General features: G+C 44.5%; 1 protein-coding gene across 2 annotated transcripts in view; it reads right to left on the bottom strand.

The window, feature by feature from the left end:
* RECQL (RecQ like helicase) overlaps nt 1-17,404 on the bottom strand; it is a 257,768-nt gene that overhangs the window by 223,776 nt on the left and 16,588 nt on the right. The window lies entirely within an intron of this gene.

Genomic DNA, 17,404 nt, shown 5'->3' with positions numbered 1-17,404 from the left:
TTAAAAAAGCTTGCAATAACAAAGCAAAAGCATTATCCTTCGTGGAGGATAAAAGGGGATTACTAAGACGCCGCCACGCATGGGTCATAATAAATTCTTACACACGACTAAGACCACAACCCTATCTAGCAGCTCATTTCAGATTGTCCTTAAAAAGAAGATTCATAGCATACAGATTTGGAGACCTTTGTTCATTAGACTTGGCGCCTAGCATCAAACAAAGGCATGTCGTTTATGTGGCTATCACATGGAAACTCTGAGCCACTTGCTGTGTGTCTGTGAAACTGTGAAATCAGAAAGAAGGAAGCTGCTGAGAACAGTTTTTAATGATTTAAATATCCGCACCTGCAGACAGGCGGTGACAAGTTGGCTGGGTGCCGCATCAAACATTTTAATATGCAGGGGGAGAAAATGTATGATAGCGGTAGAAAGCTTACTTATAAATGTGGGCAAAGACTGAAGGCTTGGTGCCACAAAGGAACTAAGTGGAATTTTAAGACCTGAAAAAGTTTTGTAAATGAAACGTGTTTTATATGCTTTATGGTTTGTTAAAATCAAATAAAGTTATTTTTTGACTGACTGAATAGTGTACAAGATCGCTAGTAGAAAGTAGGGCTAATTCTCAGGGAGCTCTTCTAACACAAAGTATGGTCAGTTTCATGTTCGGTAAAGCTGAAAAAGTATAGTGGGTAGATATAAGAAAAGGTACCTCTATTAAGAGGGATATAGATGCATAGGCAGCGAGGGAAAAATGGTACTGATAAAAACAAAGATATGAAAGTCTTGCAGACTGGTTATAAATTGGCTCCAACACATCATAAACTTGAGTGTTCAAAACATGACAAATTGAATGAATCTGGCTATTGGGGATGTGCTAAATTCTCAGTAAACAGTTGATACTACTGAAAATGTAAAAGAAACAGTTGATGGACGGAATGCTGGACAATGCAAACATTCACCCCCAGTCAAAAGGATCTGAGTTTAATCCATTATTCTTTTGCTCACCACACCACTCCAGTTTGGACCAGTGTTTAATTTGTAAAATAATAAGTGCTGGTGCTAAAGGTCGAGGTGGTGAATACTATGGCTGCGTTGTCTTGATTCCACCTCATGCCTCTCTCATTCACCACCAGAACCCCCGCCCCTTTACATTCTTCTTCCTGTTTCTCCCTTTGTCACTGTCTTTCCATTTTTCTCTTCTTCCTTCTTTTCCTATTTTTGTGTTTTTTCTCTCTTACTTTGGATCAAAGTCTGTTAAGAAACAATAAGTGCCAGTACCTAAAATAAGTGTTGGTGGGTCTTACCGGCAATCACTTGCTCACAATAAAGACTGACTGCAATATTTAAAATGGGACAGAACTGGTAATTCTCTATAGAATCCTCAGATATTGAAGTGTTCACAAGCCAGCAATACTTTTAATGAACGGATTGTCAAAATATGAGGCACTTTTCAGCAGAAGCACATTACACACAGTGGGAACAGATACTTCAAAAACATAACCATGTTACATTTACTAGGACATAGCCACAATATATTCCACACACACACAGATCCCCAACCACCACCACCACTACCACCCCCACCCCACCCTGACAGCTACTTCACTTTTAAAGGCACAGCAGTACTACATGCAACAAAGAGTCTCATCACTTCCCAGCAAAACAGTTACTCTTCTTTCTTGCACTTTTGGGAGGGGGGGGTAAGGAGGGGGAACATAAGCACCTGGTGTATAATTCTATCCTAATCTGTTTTAACTCGCACCAGTGCTTATTCATATATTATTTAGTAACTTAAATCATGTGTCAATTGTGAGGATGGCTCAGACGCACTTCTTCTTTTCCTGATTTTCGTTACTGTTCTGCGTTAGTGCTGTGGAATGGTGCAAGCAGCGCTACCCCAGGTCTGTTAGCTCCTCCACCTGAAGGAGCTGGAAGGCGCTCGCAACGTTGGCAGTTAAAGGAGTGGCGGTGGCTTTGGAGCCCGCCTGTCTGAACCTGCGCTGGTCGGGGTTAAGTTAAAGGCCCTGCACTGGCCCCTGCCGTTCACAGCCTTTTCCAGACCGGGCAGTTGCATTTTACTTGCACACGGTACCGGGCGCCGGAGGCATGACTGCTCAGGGCAGGCCTTGGACTCGTCACACCAGGTGTCACTTCACAGTTCGCTTCATGCGTATGAAGTGATCTGTGAAGTGACCACCGAGTGACGAGTCCAAAGCCTGCCCTGAGCAATCATGCCTCCGGCGCCGGGCACGGGGCACCTGACCATGTGAAAGTAAAATGCCACTTCCCAGGCCAGGACAGGAGAAGGCTGGATGGAGGGCAGGGGGCTGTTCAGGGCTTTTAATATAACCCAGCCGGACATTATGTGGAGCCGTCTTTTCACTCCACCCATGAACCTCCACGCTAAAGGAAAAAACTGAGCAGAGTTGCTAGTGGCTTATGGCTGCTACACACAGTTACTGGTAGTGGTGGGTGGCCGGGCACTGGCCGGCCTGCCTGCATGCCTTTATTCGATAGGCGGCCTAGGACTGCTGCTGCTGCCTGCACTCTATGTTGGGGCTGGGCTAAAAACCTCAACCGCTGACTACTCGTGGTGCAGTGTGAGCAGGTGTCAGGAAGTGGCATCTTGAAAAAAATCTACGCACACTGCCTGCTGCACAGCTTCCCCTGCAGACCCAAATCCAACCTCCTCCCCAACCAGTGTCCCGCCCACTGGCAAGAGCCGCTGCCTAAACAAAAGCAAGTTCTAAATGCGCATTGTGAGAGTCCTGACTGAATCAATGCGTGGATCTGATTATATTGGATTAATTCATTGACTAAATAAATTATGAGTTGGATGGTCTGGCCAGTATGTGATGCGCCGAGTCACTGAGGTAAATTCATTTTATAAACAGTCTAGTCTACAGCTACTGTATATAAAGCACTAGGTGTGTCTTCTTATTGTCCCCCCCGTTGCTCTCCTCAGGGTTGAAACAACCCTTATTCACAAGTTCAAATAAACTCCACAAATGTTCTCTTTCACTTTTTCCAAAGAAATTTCGGTCTTCTTTTTATTTAATGCTTAAGGATCACAATGTTAATTTTCACATGTGAATGTAAATTATATAATTCTTTCAAAATGCTTCATGATGTTAAATTTATCATACGTGACATTTCAATCATCTCAATGCATTTCGGGTCGAAAACCCTTCATAAGAGGAATGTTTTCCTGAAAACAAAAAAATCAAAATTCAAGGACTTAGAGCCTTCCGTCATATTAAAATGTCTGATTTCAAAGAGGGGTATGTGGTGGGTCATTGAACGGATACGTGTGACTCATTTGTTGAAAGTTGTAGTGAATAGGTAGGGGGACAATAAGTGTGAGTGATTTAACTAGTGATGGTTGTGCAAGGAGTGCCGCCATTAGCAGAGCCGTGGAGATGCAACAAGCCCCTAAATACGAATGGTGTCCCCAAAGATAACACCGGAAGTGCGATATTTAAAAGAACTAGCAAATTGCACGATCTTTTGTCCCCGATGTGATTAAAAGCAGAAGCAAAATCAAATGTGTGACTGTGTGTTAAATATAAACAGAACATTTCGTGCTTGAAAAGGTGCGACTGATGTGTTATAATTGCCATATTCACAGTAATAACGTGCCAGCGGTGTCTATTCAAATGCTCTGGTGGTTCACGTACATTGTGTGACAAGCCAGGCACCTAACTAAGTGATGCCACAAGTCTACAAAAAAGTTAGCTGTCATCGCAGCTCTAGAATATAAAGGACTGTGAAAAACAACAGACATTCATCAACGAGTGCTGGTTAAATATCAAGATACAGCCGAAACGCTGTAAGTAAAGCATGTAGCTTACCTAGCTGATTGTAATATGACGCTCTGTGTGGTGAAACAGTCTTCCGTCGCTGTTAAGTTCCGGGGTTGTCGATTCTTGGACTGCACGCTGAGACCTTTAAAGTGTAGGCGCGTTAGGAGGCAAGTGAATACTCAGGGGCAACCTACAGAGAATGTGTTTATAAGAGCTCGGAATAGACTAGAAATAAGATTTTCAAAGGATACCAATATGGTGATGAGAAGGTATACATTTTATACTCAACCTCTAAGGTTTGAAGAATCTATACATAACTTCCTGACTAGGCTATGTGAACTATTACCTAAGTGTAGGTTTGGAGCATTGGCTAGTGAAATGATAACAGATCACCTGATTGTTCAATGTAGAAGTAGGAAAACACAGGAGCATTTATGGGCTGCCGAGGATCCATCTCTGAAGGGTGCAATTGAGATTGAGAAAATAGTAGAGTAATTGAAGTACTGTACGAAGGAGATGTATCGTAGAGACAGTAAAGGAGACATTAAGGGAGAGAGCAAAACATCAGCTGTAGACAAAGTGGATGAAGAAGTAGTAGTGATGTCCAAATGGAATGCAAAAGGAAGAAATAATTTTCCAGGAAATAAGCACTTCAGCGATAAATCAGGACAACAGGTAGGTACCAATTATGGGAGTGATTACCATACCTCCGAGTCAAAAATGTGTTGACGTAATCCATTTTCAAGATATGTTAGTGTTTGGCGATAGTTTAAGCAATCATAACAACCGCCTACAAAGCCCTCCTAAATGCCAGACCTGCATACCTCAACCACCAACTCTTCTACTACACGCCCAACAGATATCTCCACTCAACTGGCCCTGGGCACCATCCCACAGATCTGCAACACCACGGCTGGAAGACGATCCTTTTCCTACATCGCTGAGAAGACCTGGAACTCCCTGCCTCTGCACCTCAGGCAATCACCATTACTGCCACAATTCTGAAAGGACCTCAAGACCTGGCTCTTTGACTGAACTGCAGACCCTCCCCCCTCCCTACTCCCCCATTTCAGTGCCTTGAGACCCTCATAGGTGAGCAATCGTGCTATATAAGAACCTTGATTGTTTGAACAAAGCTTTGAAGGATACATTAGCCAGTCTTGTAGAGTTGGGCTTAACGATATGCAGAGAAATAAGCTTTCCTAGTCACAGAGGTCGAGTTTTTAGAAAACACAGTGTCTGGAAGGAGTGAAACCAAAAAAAATTACTTATTTGAATCAATACGATTAGCATCAGTTTCCCACAATAAGACCAGTTATGGTCGTTTCTTGGTCTAATTGAGTAGTTCTCGACATTTGAAAAAAAAGAAGAAAAAAAAAAAACTTAGCTAGCAAAACAGTATTTGAATATTCTCATGAGAAAGGAAATACATTTTGCTTGGGAAACTGACTAACAAAAAGGTTTTGAAAACATAAAAGAAGAAATTTGTGATGAGTATTTTTGCACTTTGACATCAAATGGAACACCATTGTAACTGTGGATGCCAATGACACTTGCATTGGTGCAGTGTTTTTGAAAAGGTGGGACCTTCTGAGAAAACTGTAGCTTTTGTTCCGCACACCTTGACTGCTGTTGAGCGTCATTACTCTGTTCTAGAGAAAGAGACGTTGGCCGCAGCTTGGGGTGTAGAATATTGCAGGACGTATGTGCCGCGACCCAAGATTTTCTGCACTGACAGCAAGCCATTGCTAAATATTCTATCTCCAAGAGGAGCTGGAAAGGCTCTGCAAGACTTGTGAGATCGTCTTCAAGCTTACAAGAATGCCATTGCATGGTTGAGTATATACCCGAGTGGAGAAACGTTCAGGCGGAATGCTTTTCATGGTTACCGATGGATTGGAAGAGTGTGGATGAGGAAGGTGTACCTAAATGTGTGAGAGAAGGGGCAGTGGCCAGTGTGAAGGAGGTTGTACAGTGGAGTCGGGCAGTTGATAAATCAGATTGTTCTTGAGCCATGAATCACGATAATTTGTTGAAGGCATTTTTAAATTTGATACATAAAGGTGGGAGAAGAGACAGCATCTTACTCAATGCATTCAGGCACTTCAATAAAGTTTTAGATGAATTGTCAACAGTAGCAGACCAAGATATTATGCGAGGTGACAAGATTGTGGCTGGCTATGGATAGTGATGTGGTAGAGTGGGTTGAAAGATGTGTAGAATGCAATGAATGTAAGAAAAGATTGAGAGTCAGCGCAGAAGCTGTTCCGAGTAGTATTCACGATCCTGGTCACTTATGGCATTGTGTGGGTCTTGACTTAATTGGTCCAATGGCAGGAATTCCGGTTTCTTCCTGAGATCACCACAAAGATCAAGATTCGTATTATGCGTGAAATTTTCATAGAAGAAGGCTTCCCTGACATTCTTATAAAAATGAAATTCAAATTCAAAATCTTTATTAAGATTTAAATCAAAAAATCCATAAAAGAATAAAACAATATATATTTTGAGATCTTTTTTTACAAGAAAGGTGTCAGCAACTTTATACAACAGATACTCCATTGTGTCCTACAAAATACAAGGGTGTTTTTTATTTTCATAAATATAGTCAATAGCATTTTGTGAACAAACACTCAAATTATAAAGCAAGACTATATTTATAAATGTAGAATCTCATAAGTCTCCTAAAAGAACTGACAAAAGATTTAGTAAACTGACATTATCATAGATCTTATATTAAAAAACAAAATCCCGTTAAATACTCTGTCGCATATAATGGTCTTTCCATTTGATTTAGGGATTAATGGCAGACTTAACATGACAATATTATGAATCATATGCATATGTTTTCCATGTTACAAAGAAAATGGAAAGCGTCCTGGTAAAAAAAAGCTTCTGATCTATAAACAAGAGGTTTCAGAACTAATTTCCTAAAGTCCTTATAAAAGCTGCAAAATACAATGAAGTGGAGTGTAGATTGGCTAATTCTCCTATCAAAGAGGTATTTATGAAGTTTTCCTATCCCAGGGTGTCCAACATTTTCTATAACAAGAGCTACTTCTGATAGACAAAAATAGTCCCGAGCTACTAATGACTGACAATTTTTACAGTAGTGACCGCATTAGAGACAGTCACAACAGCAGCCACTCAGTGCAGAATTGCACAAATTTGAGTGATGTCAAAATATAGCCAGAATATAGACTAATAAATCCAATATCACAAATGTCCATATAAAGGTAAGTATAGATTTTCAGTTCGAAATTCCATCTCTGCTTTCCTCAAAGATATATATCTTCAAGATAGATAATGTGGAGTTAACACAAATAAAACTGTACTTACCTGTATTTAGTATCCTTTGGGAAATTGTGATAGTCTAAATTCTGCAAACAATGTTTTGGCTCGACGATATTAATTTTTCAATATTGTACTTGAGCACCATCCCCCAAAGCATAAGACAGGGTTGCCAACAGCAGAGTCAGGGAAGCCTATTCATAATAAAATGCCTCCACCCGACTATTAACATAGCCACAGAAGGAAGTGACGCCATAAATCAACACATATTGGTATAAACCATCATTCATACAGCAGTTTAAAGATGTTGTGGATTGTCAATCTTTTTGTATACAAACATCGGTATATCAGTTGAACAAAATACATGGTTTTAGATATGTACTTTTCATTATGGGTTAACTCATTCAAAGAAAATATTGTACAAAGTGACCTTTTATACGGCTAGAGCAGATGCTCAGAATAAAGTTATTTTCTGGGCACTTCAAGTCTACTTCCAGGGTACAGGTGAGCTACCAAGTTGCGCCTGAGCTACTTCTTGGAGACCCTTGTACATACTTCCCATATGTAGGCAAGCTTAGCCACATCCTTGTTAAAAAATATTCAGAGGAGAAGGCTTCCTGCCATTCTTATAACGAACAATGGAACTCTACTGGCTTCTTGAGAGATTAGAGAATTTTGGGATATCTGTGGTATCAAAACACTCGCACACAGCACTTGGTTAATAATTTGGACAGAGAGGAGGGGATTTCTGCTTTAGTATGGGCTTATTGTACCACAGAGAATGCTACCACCAAGGGAGTGTCCTTTTCTGCAATGAGAGGGAGGAATCTCACAGCTAAGCTGATTCCATTTAGAATAAGAGAACTGGTTGATGGGAAAGGTGGGATAACTAAGAGTAGGATTGATATTCCCAGTAAGTCTGATGTGGTTAAGGATAAACTAATAATCAATTAAGAAGATTGGGTCAAAGTAATGTCAAGGCTTATCAGTAGTGGATTGAGCAAGTTGTGAGGCCCATGTCAAGTACATCAATGGCATGTAGTGCTGACTACTGGAGAGAGGTGAAAATGTTGTACTATTGACAAATACCAGAGAGGACAGATGAAGAGAGATGCTTGTAGAGGTTATAAATTAGTGCAGGATTGTTAGTTGTTGGGTGATTCACATACAAATTGTGGAATGAGAGCTGTAGGGCCAGTTGGGCCAGTTGGAGACAATTTAGGAAGTAACCAAGTGTATGGTGAAAATGTCATCGAAATACCATGTTCTCAGAGACCCTGAAAATTAGGAGGCCACCAAATTACTTCCAGGATTTTGTGGTTGAATAATGTATTTACATGATGTGCTCTTGCTTTAAAGATGTGCCTTTGCGTTTTCTGTATTAAAAGGTGCACAAGAGAATTTCAATCACATTATTATATACTTCATAGATAACGTTTTTAGGTCTCGTGTGTTTACAGAGCGAAGCGCTGTCTCGCCAGAGACCTATTGTTAGCAACTCAGCTTTCCAGGAGACAAGAGCTGGCCACGCGCATCGTGAAGAACGGATCGGAGCAGGCCACGCGCACGTGAAAGCGCTCCATTGAGCAGGCCACAATTCCCTTACAATGCGCGCTTTCACAGACAGTGAACTTTTAACGTTAATTTTTTTTTCATTTTTAGCTTTCAGTTTCCGTAGGTAAGCACACACACGAACGCACACACACACATAGAGAATCCCCCCGCACGCACACACACACACACAGAACGCCCCGCCGCCGGCCACACACACACACGCACACACACACATACATCCCCTCCCTCTACCCCCCCCCCCACTCACCGGGCTCGTTTCACATGTCCCTCTCCCTCCGCAGCGGGTCACTCTCGGCGGCAGCAGGCTCCATTTCAGAGTCGGAGCTCGGCGTGTCTTCTCCGCGGTCCACAGCTTGCGCCGGGACAGCCGATGTGCACGCTCACGGCGACGGCGTCTCGTGCGCTCCCACCGCGGTTTCGGTTTCGCGCCCGGCGATCCTCAGCTTGTTTAAAGGAGCAGTCATTATTTCAGGGAAACATTGAGATAACACCTTGGGACGTCGTCACAAACGGGTAAGAAATGTAATTAGAGGGAGAGAGCGGATTCACAAATGGTAGCTGTGTGTTATGGTCTTTTTGGTGAAATGGCAATCTATATAAATTACACCTTTGGCTGTTTGTGCACAAAGACGTGTGCTTTCGGTGTCAACAATTTACGGAAAGTATGTCTTTGACCCTCCGCTTAGTGCATTTAAATATAAATGACTGTCATGATGTGCTGGTGAATATCTTCCGCCAATGACAATTTTAGGAATAATTAACTATTCCGTGTACTTCAGTGCCCATCACTGAGGACAGTATGGGCTATCGCTGACAACGTGTTAATTGCATAGCTCTTCAGACCCTAGTTATGCAGCTTCGAAGCGCTGTTTAAAACATCTTGTTCTTCTCTAGTGTAATACTGTTCAATGTATCCGCCTTGTAAAGATGAAAGGCTGACGTCACATTGCCTGTTTTCAAATATGTGACCTTTTAATCAGACTATATGCAAGCAGCAAGTGCCTAATTTGTTGATTGGTTTACTAGTTTGCATATACTTGGCTGGCGTGAATGTGCTGGTGTCTGTCCTCCCTTGACACATCTTTCAAGTACAACTGACACCGAAGGCCCTCCATAGACAATACTATTAGATATAATGGACTATGATTTGAGCACCGCTTGATGTCCACCGGTGACCATATTTTGGGATACAGGTGACTGTCGTTGGCATACTGATGGACGTCTTAGACGCAGGACGCTTTGGAAGGTAATTGCTTGTTTTTAAATGCTTAGAGAAAAGAAGCCATCTTCAATGAGCTATCATTTGAAAAATAAAACAATGCCATTCCCAGAAACGCTTGATACGCAGAGCGGTGAATAAAGGGTGAAGGTGCGTCCAGCTCATAGAAAGCTAGAGATGAACGGGAAAGATGAATCAGCAGGTGCACTTGATGGGTATAATTACATTTCGCAGCAGATAATGGTTATCCGAACCAAGCACTCTGCCCAAGTCCGTCTGTCTACAGGGAAGCAGGGCGTGCGTGTGTTCCCGCGCGCATGTGTGTTCTGCTGTAATAAGCCCTCTGCACTTTTGGTGCAAGCTCAGCTCTTATGCACCATTTATATTCGATTCAGTGAAGCTCACATAACCATAGCAGCCAGTTTACTGCAGAAACACGAATTGGAGCTGGAGAAGGACGGAAGGAAAACTGAAATTGGCATTCATTTTCTCCTGTTTCTCGTGTCATGACTACGCTCTTCCGCCCAGTGCAGTTTATATAACTGCTTGGAAAGCTCTTTCCAGGCGTTAATCTGCAGAATGCACTTTCTTCGAGCGCCTCCGGCTTCAGATGAGTAAAACAAGAAGGCTGGGCGCTGTGGCGAAATGTCAGTAAGGGGCCTTGGCAGATTAATGGCAAGCATCCTGAGGGTAACGCTATGCTTTTTGGGTCTGGCACATGAGAGCTTTAGTTGTCTTGCCAAATTATTGTTTACCCCCAAAAATCCATTCATCAAATACATACAAGGGAGCTTTTGATTAGCCCATTTCATCCATTGATCAATTAAATTGTCAGTAAAATGTTGCTTTTACCCACCACAGCATACATACAGCATGAAGCACTGGTTCAGTCCTCTATCCCTCTCATATATATATATTTACACCTTTCTCGCTCCTCTGATTCTTCACCCACTATGTCCCTTCTTTCTTCTCTCCCTCAAGATACCCCCCTTCTCTCCTCGTATGTCGGCCTCTCTCCTTCTTTCCGTCTGTCAACCCCCCACCTCTATCGTCTTGCCCTTGGTTATGTAAGAAGCTCTCCAAGGCTTTGACTCAAAGCCTCTTGATCTGTGTCCTGCTCTCGGTGTGTGACAGCTTAGAAATTATAGGTGAGGCGGCTGTCATTGACCCTTGCACCTCCCCAACCCCCCCCTCCCGCGACAACTACATGCATTATGACATTATCCTCTGTGTCTGACCCGGTGACAGATTATGACATTACCTTGTGATCCCGGGGCCTCCTCTCTCTCTCTTCCTGGTCGTGTGAGATCCGCTGACTGATCCTGTGAAGCTCTGTTCTCGGACTGTCTCTCCGCCAGGCCAAGAGACAGCTGCTGATATTATACTGTGATTCCGGGGACCTCTGCTCTTTGACTGTCTCTCTTTCTGCCCTGTAAGCGCCGCTGACATGATCCTGTGGAGTTTTGTTCTGTCTGTCTACCTGCCCATGAGACAGCTGCTGACACAGCAACATGTTGTTCCTGCCATGGAGGTTTCCCACAGCCAGGTGCAGTTAATAAATACAGGGACCCAAAGATATGTGGCATCAAAGAATAAGAACGGACGTGGTACAGGTAGGCTTTTTTAAATTTATTCATTAGTTTTCACTTTCATATAGCGCAAACTTTACCCGCAGGTATCAGAGGCATTTAAATCAGCATGCTTATAACAAGCAAGACTAGAACTCTATATTACTGCCAACTTTGCTTAGCATACGCAACAGCTAACCATTCACAAAGTGTATATACCAATTGCAAATTAAAAAAATAATAATGCAAAGCATTGACATTTACAATGCCAGTAACTCAAACTTAAATGCTGCGAGACATATTGCATTGTAAATGCTTGTTATTATAAAGTCTAGTAGCATCTTCTATGTACCTTTATCTAGATTATGCTTGCAACCTTTATTTATATCTGTTGTAATGTACTATTTACTCAATGCACTCTCCCTACAGTAGTTCTCTGCCTTGCTGCTCAGCCTACGATGAAGTCAGATAGAATGTTGAGTGTGTTTGTATTGGAAGGGAGAATCAGTTGGTGTGGATGGGCTGAGCAGCGAGGAGGCTGCTCCTGGTGAGCACTTTAAAGGATCTACCCAACATCTTGTAACCTGTAACCAAGAGGTGATCTTGTGAATAAAGGTGTGATCCTGTTCTACATCACCTGTCCTACATATCTTTCATCTTCACAACAATATCTTTTAATGTTATGTATGTTTTCAACATAGTTTTCTTTTACGTGTGAAGAAAGGGAAATATGTTATCTTCCTTGATATTCAATACAATGTGTGGAATTCACCAACAGATACCAGTACTCAGGGTGGTGAATGACAAAGAAGAGTTTATTCTACGATACAAACTCCTGTGACCTCAGCCACAGCCTCTCGAACTGCTGTCGCCTCAGAGTGTCCCCGGCGCTCGCCTTGGAACGCTGGTCGCGGTGACATTCTAAGTGATGTCATCGCGAGCAGCCCCATCACACGCAGAGCCGCCGGGGGAGACAGAAGAGGGAGATACCACACATCCCCCTTCCCTGCAGAAATAGAAAACATTAGATAGAACAATGAGCAGGAAGCAGAAATAGGGAAAAACTTACAATCGGCAGACAAATGGCAATAGTTACATCATTACATATTGGTCGAAATGCCTAGGAGGTCTGATCACTCTCCTGTTGGGCCTGTGGCCTGGGTGAGGGACACCCGACGGCCACCTGATGGCGAAACCGCTATCCAGTCTTGGACCACTCTCCCCCCCCTTGCACCTTCAGGGACTTCTACTGGAGGGTGGTACTTTACAACTCTCCCTAGGTTCCATATTTTCCCTTCTTAGGTTTTGACTGCATTCTTGAAAAGTTTTGTGATTTTTGTGGGACTGCTGTACTCTGACCAGCTTGCCTTCCCTGTGGGAGCTTTGATTTTGATGTTGTCACCTACTTTGAAACCAACCTCCCGTGTGGCCTTGCGTTGGTCGTAACCTTCTTTCCTCACCCTCATGGCTTGTTCATGTTTCCTCAGACTGTCCATCTCTTTGGTTCGGTCCGACCACCCCTTGTGCCATTCCATCCACCCCGGGGTAAGCTTAGTGTTGGGTGTCCTTGCGCGGAGCAATTCGAACGGGGTGACGCCCGTCGTCTGATGCGGCGTGAACCTGTATGCTTCCAGACGCCTCCACACCTCTTCTTTCCAACTTATGCCACTGGCTTTGGCCAGCTGGATGCTCTCCTTGATGGTTTTGTTAAAGCGTTCGACCATGCCATTGGTTTCTGGGTGGTATAATGCGCATCGCTTGTGTCTGATGCCTCTTTCTTCTAGGAAGTCCTCCATCTCTTTCGAGCATAGTTGCACTCCGTTGTCAGTGAGGATGTTGCTGGGGAGCCCCTCTCGGATAAATACCTCCTGAGAAATTCTCCAAATGGTACACTATTTTTTTGGGTAGCTGGATGGAAGCTATCGTAGTGGAGGAGTGTGTTTTTGGCAGTTGGCTTAACAAATAAATCTACAATTAATGTCCCTGTTTGATGTCTTATCACCACGTCTAGGTAGTTTACTTGTTCTCTGTCTGTGTGGTGAGTGAATCTGATGTTGCTGTCACATGAATCTATCCATAATAGAAAATTTTGTAGCATGTCTTCATTATCTACCCAGATAAAAAACACGTCATCTATGTATCTTGCCCAATTTGTCACTGACTCAAAAAAGGGTGCCACTTCATTAAAGACAAATTGGGACTCAAAGTATGAGGTAATATGAATTTTATGGTCAATTGTGTCCCCTAACTTAGACCCCAACGGCTCCATGTACGTGCTTCAAGTACATGTATGTTCCCTCCTTAGCCAGCTATGAAGACGCAAATACATTTGCGTCCAACGTTAACATGTCCTCTTTCAGATCCACCATGAATGGGTCGAATATTCAGTTCCTAAGTATGCCGTGCCACCGTCTTTACATGGTGCACTTTCACCTTTTTCTGGCTCTGGCGAGTTAGGCCCTGATTCTTGCCATCGAGCCCTTTCTGCCTTCTGTCTCTGAAAAGCTGCAGCCTGGATCCGCATCTATGACCCTTACCCTACTCCCTGTGTGGCGAGCGGTGCCTGGCTCGGCCTGCTTGCCTGCCAAGATTGTATTTTACCTTCAAGTTATCTGCTCCGCTCCTCGAAAATACATTCCTGTCTAGTGTTTTAGGAAAACATCTCCCCAGCTGCAGAGCAAAGGGCCCGGCCTTTCTGTCTCCGTGCAAGTAATTCATTGCTCCTGTTACCATGGTAGGCCCATGGCCCCTCGCATCTCACGTAGACACGTAGACACATATGCACGCACTAGCAGTCAGTATAGAATAGCCTTTGCCCGAGAGACCTTTCCTTCTAGATAATACAGTTCCTCAAACACAAGATATTAGATGTGATTTGGGTTTAGGTTGTTCTGACACGCCAGACTTCTGTCTCCACGTATGGTGTTAAATGTCAAGTCCCCTTCACCCTTCAGGTCCACGTCAATCACACGTCATGCTGCTGCGCGCGCATCTCTGCCATATATTTCTGCTGACACTGCAGGATTAGTCTATGGATCCACCCATCTGTGACACCTTTATGTGACGTTTCTAGCACACACCTCCGTGTACGCCCTCGTGCACGCCTTCTGTTACGTACATGTGTTCTTATCTCTCTTCTCTCAGCTGTTACGCCTTCTGTATCCATCACCATTAAATGCATTTACTATATATATTGTACCCTGTTAATAAAGCATTGTCTATCCCTTCCTGAACCTTCGTGGTGATGGAACATGATACCTGGTTCGAACCAATTCCTTTTTAAGGAATAAAACCCTTATAAACTCAGATGCCACGGACTCTGCCTCTCATTTTTGATTGAGTTATTCTTATTGAACTTTGCCGCATAGAAATTCCGCATAGGTAAATTATATTTACCACATAATTGGCGCCCGAATAGGGACCCCTCGCCCACCTTACGCGCCGGCGGTGCGTTGCAGGCCTGGTCCCCTGCCACAGCCGTGACGGACAACTACGCGTCCCCGCAGGATTTCCTGTATATCCCTGTAGGCTGGGCAGGGGGACCGGGAACACTAGCAGTGGTAACCAACTCTGGCTCAACAGACACTAGACCCGTGTATCTTTTTAAACTAGGTTTTATTTTCAACGTGCGTCTTGTGCGGAATGTCAGTCTTTCCCTTGCAAACTCTATTTTATCCGTGGTGGTGGTCTTCGGGGTACGCAGGGTAGATGATAGAGGAAGTCCTGCTGTCCAGAGGTAGACGTCGGGGATGTCGTCTTGGAAAGCCTGTTGTCGTCACTCCCGTGGGGTTCCAGACTGGGGCTTTGCTCTCCCGTTATATCCACATGTAAGAAAGGAAATGGACAGAGGGACGCCGTTAGTCTTTCTATCTGACAAGGTATTGCACCTAAGGGAACCCGTGATAGTGAAGGACACCGGTGTATAAAACAAACACGCTAGTGACTCTGTGCTGTAACGGGGGGGGAAAATGAGTGAGGAGAGCGGAGGTAGGTAGCTAGGTATTTTAAGGGAACGGGTAACACAGAGGGAAGTTACATACAGGGGTTTCCACGCTATTCACACGGGGAACTCTTCCTCCCCACCCAAGCCGCCCAACGCCGCCGTACCTGGCTGAGCCACACTCCTCCCTCGGGAGCGTGGCACGGCGGAACACGGGGTCGTTGGCCTCCTGGCTCTCCTTCTTCTTTTCGCCTTCCGTCTTCTCCTTCGTCTTCTTCCTCCGCTCGGTTCTCCTCGCGTCCTCCGTCCCTCGGTGCGCTGGTGACGTCACACGCCGCGTACAGGGCCTTCCCCGTTTTCACCCATCCAGGATCGTCGACGTCAGAGGTAGGCTGGTCCTCCGGGAAGTCCTCATACGCCCACTTAAAGGGAACTGTAGACGACTCATCGGTTGGTTCCGCGTCCCAGGCCCCCCTCGTAGATGTAGTCTGTGAAGCAGAAGGGGTACAATCAGGATTCCACCACTCGTCTTGGCAGCCCAACCCGACCCCGTTACATTGCTCCCCCCTAGGATTCTCCCGATCGGGGAGAATGGGTGTTCTCGATAGGAAGTCTGCATTGCCGTTGTGTACACCTTTCCTATGTACTAGGGTGAACGAGAAGGGTTGCAAGAAGAGAAACCACCTCAACACCCTGGCGTTTTGCGACATGGTCCTCTGCATCCACTGAAGCGGGGCATGGTCCGAGAACAGTGTAAAAGGCTTGCCTTCCAGGTAATACCTTAACTTGTCTACGGACCATCGGATTGCCAGGCACTCCTTTTCAATTGTGGGGTATTTACTTTCTCTAGGATGCAGTTTTCGACTGATAAAGAGAATGGGGTGTTCCAAACCATCATCCCCCCTTTGCGACAGCACGGCCCCGATCCCCACGTCAGAGGCATCAGTGGCCAGGGAGAAGGGTTTGTTAAAGTCCGGTGGTATCAATACAGGACTGGATGTGATAGCTGTTTTCAATTGTTCAAAGGCTAAACAGGCCTCTGCGGGAGGATTCTTCCCTAGGTTGTTTTTAACATTGTTCTTTAGGAGGTCTGTTAATGGAGCCGCGGTCTCTGCAAAATTCATGATGAACCGTCGGTAATATCCAATCAGACCGAGGAATGCACGCAGTTCTTTTTTTGTGGTTGGAAAGGGGGTGTTGGTGATTGCTTTTATTTTCTCCTCCTGAGGAGCGATGACCCCCTCGCCCAACATGAATCCCAAATACTTTACCCTAGGGAAAGCAGCCCTCGATTTTTTTGAATTTACATGTAGGCCCGCATTTTGTAGTGCCCGTAGGATGTTGGTTACATGGCCAAGATGCTCCTTCCAGGTTTTGCTAAAGATGACTATATCATCGAGGTACACAGAGCTGTACTTGGTGTGGGGAGCTAATACAGTGTTCATAAGTCTCTGAAAAGTTGCTGGGGCTCCGTGTAGCCCGAAAGGTAACACTGTAAACTCAAATAATCCATCATCTGTGGCAAATGCTGTTTTATGCCTGTCTGTTTCTCGTAGGGGCACTTGCCAGTACCCCTTGGTTAAGTCCAGAGTTGTGATATATCTGGCCTCTCCGATTCTCTCTATGAGTTCATCAACTCGTGGAATTGGAAAGGCATCAAAGGAAGAGATGGCATTTAGGGCGCGAAAATCCATACAAAACCGGGTGGACCCATCCGGTTTTGGCACCATCACTATGGGGGATGCCCAGTTGCTGTGCGACGGCTGGATGACCCCTAATTGTAGCATGTCCATGACCTCCTTTTTTACGTCAGCTCTCCTGGCCGCCGGAATGCGGTAGGCCCTCTGTTTCACTACCTTGCCGGGCTCAGTTTCTATACAGTGCTCGGCTAAATGAGTGCGACCTGGCACATCCGAAAACATCGGAGCGAACTGGTGTAAGGCCTGTACTAGTTCTTCCTTTTCAATGTCTGTTAGTTCAGGATTGAGGGGCAGTTTATCGAGGGTAG

The sequence above is a fragment of the Lissotriton vulgaris genome, chromosome 1_1, assembly GCF_964263255.1.
Source record: "Lissotriton vulgaris chromosome 1_1, aLisVul1.2, whole genome shotgun sequence".
Lineage (NCBI taxonomy): Eukaryota > Metazoa > Chordata > Amphibia > Caudata > Salamandridae > Lissotriton > Lissotriton vulgaris.
Note: the sequence above shows the minus strand (reverse complement) of the source record. Positions and strands in the feature narration are given on the sequence as shown.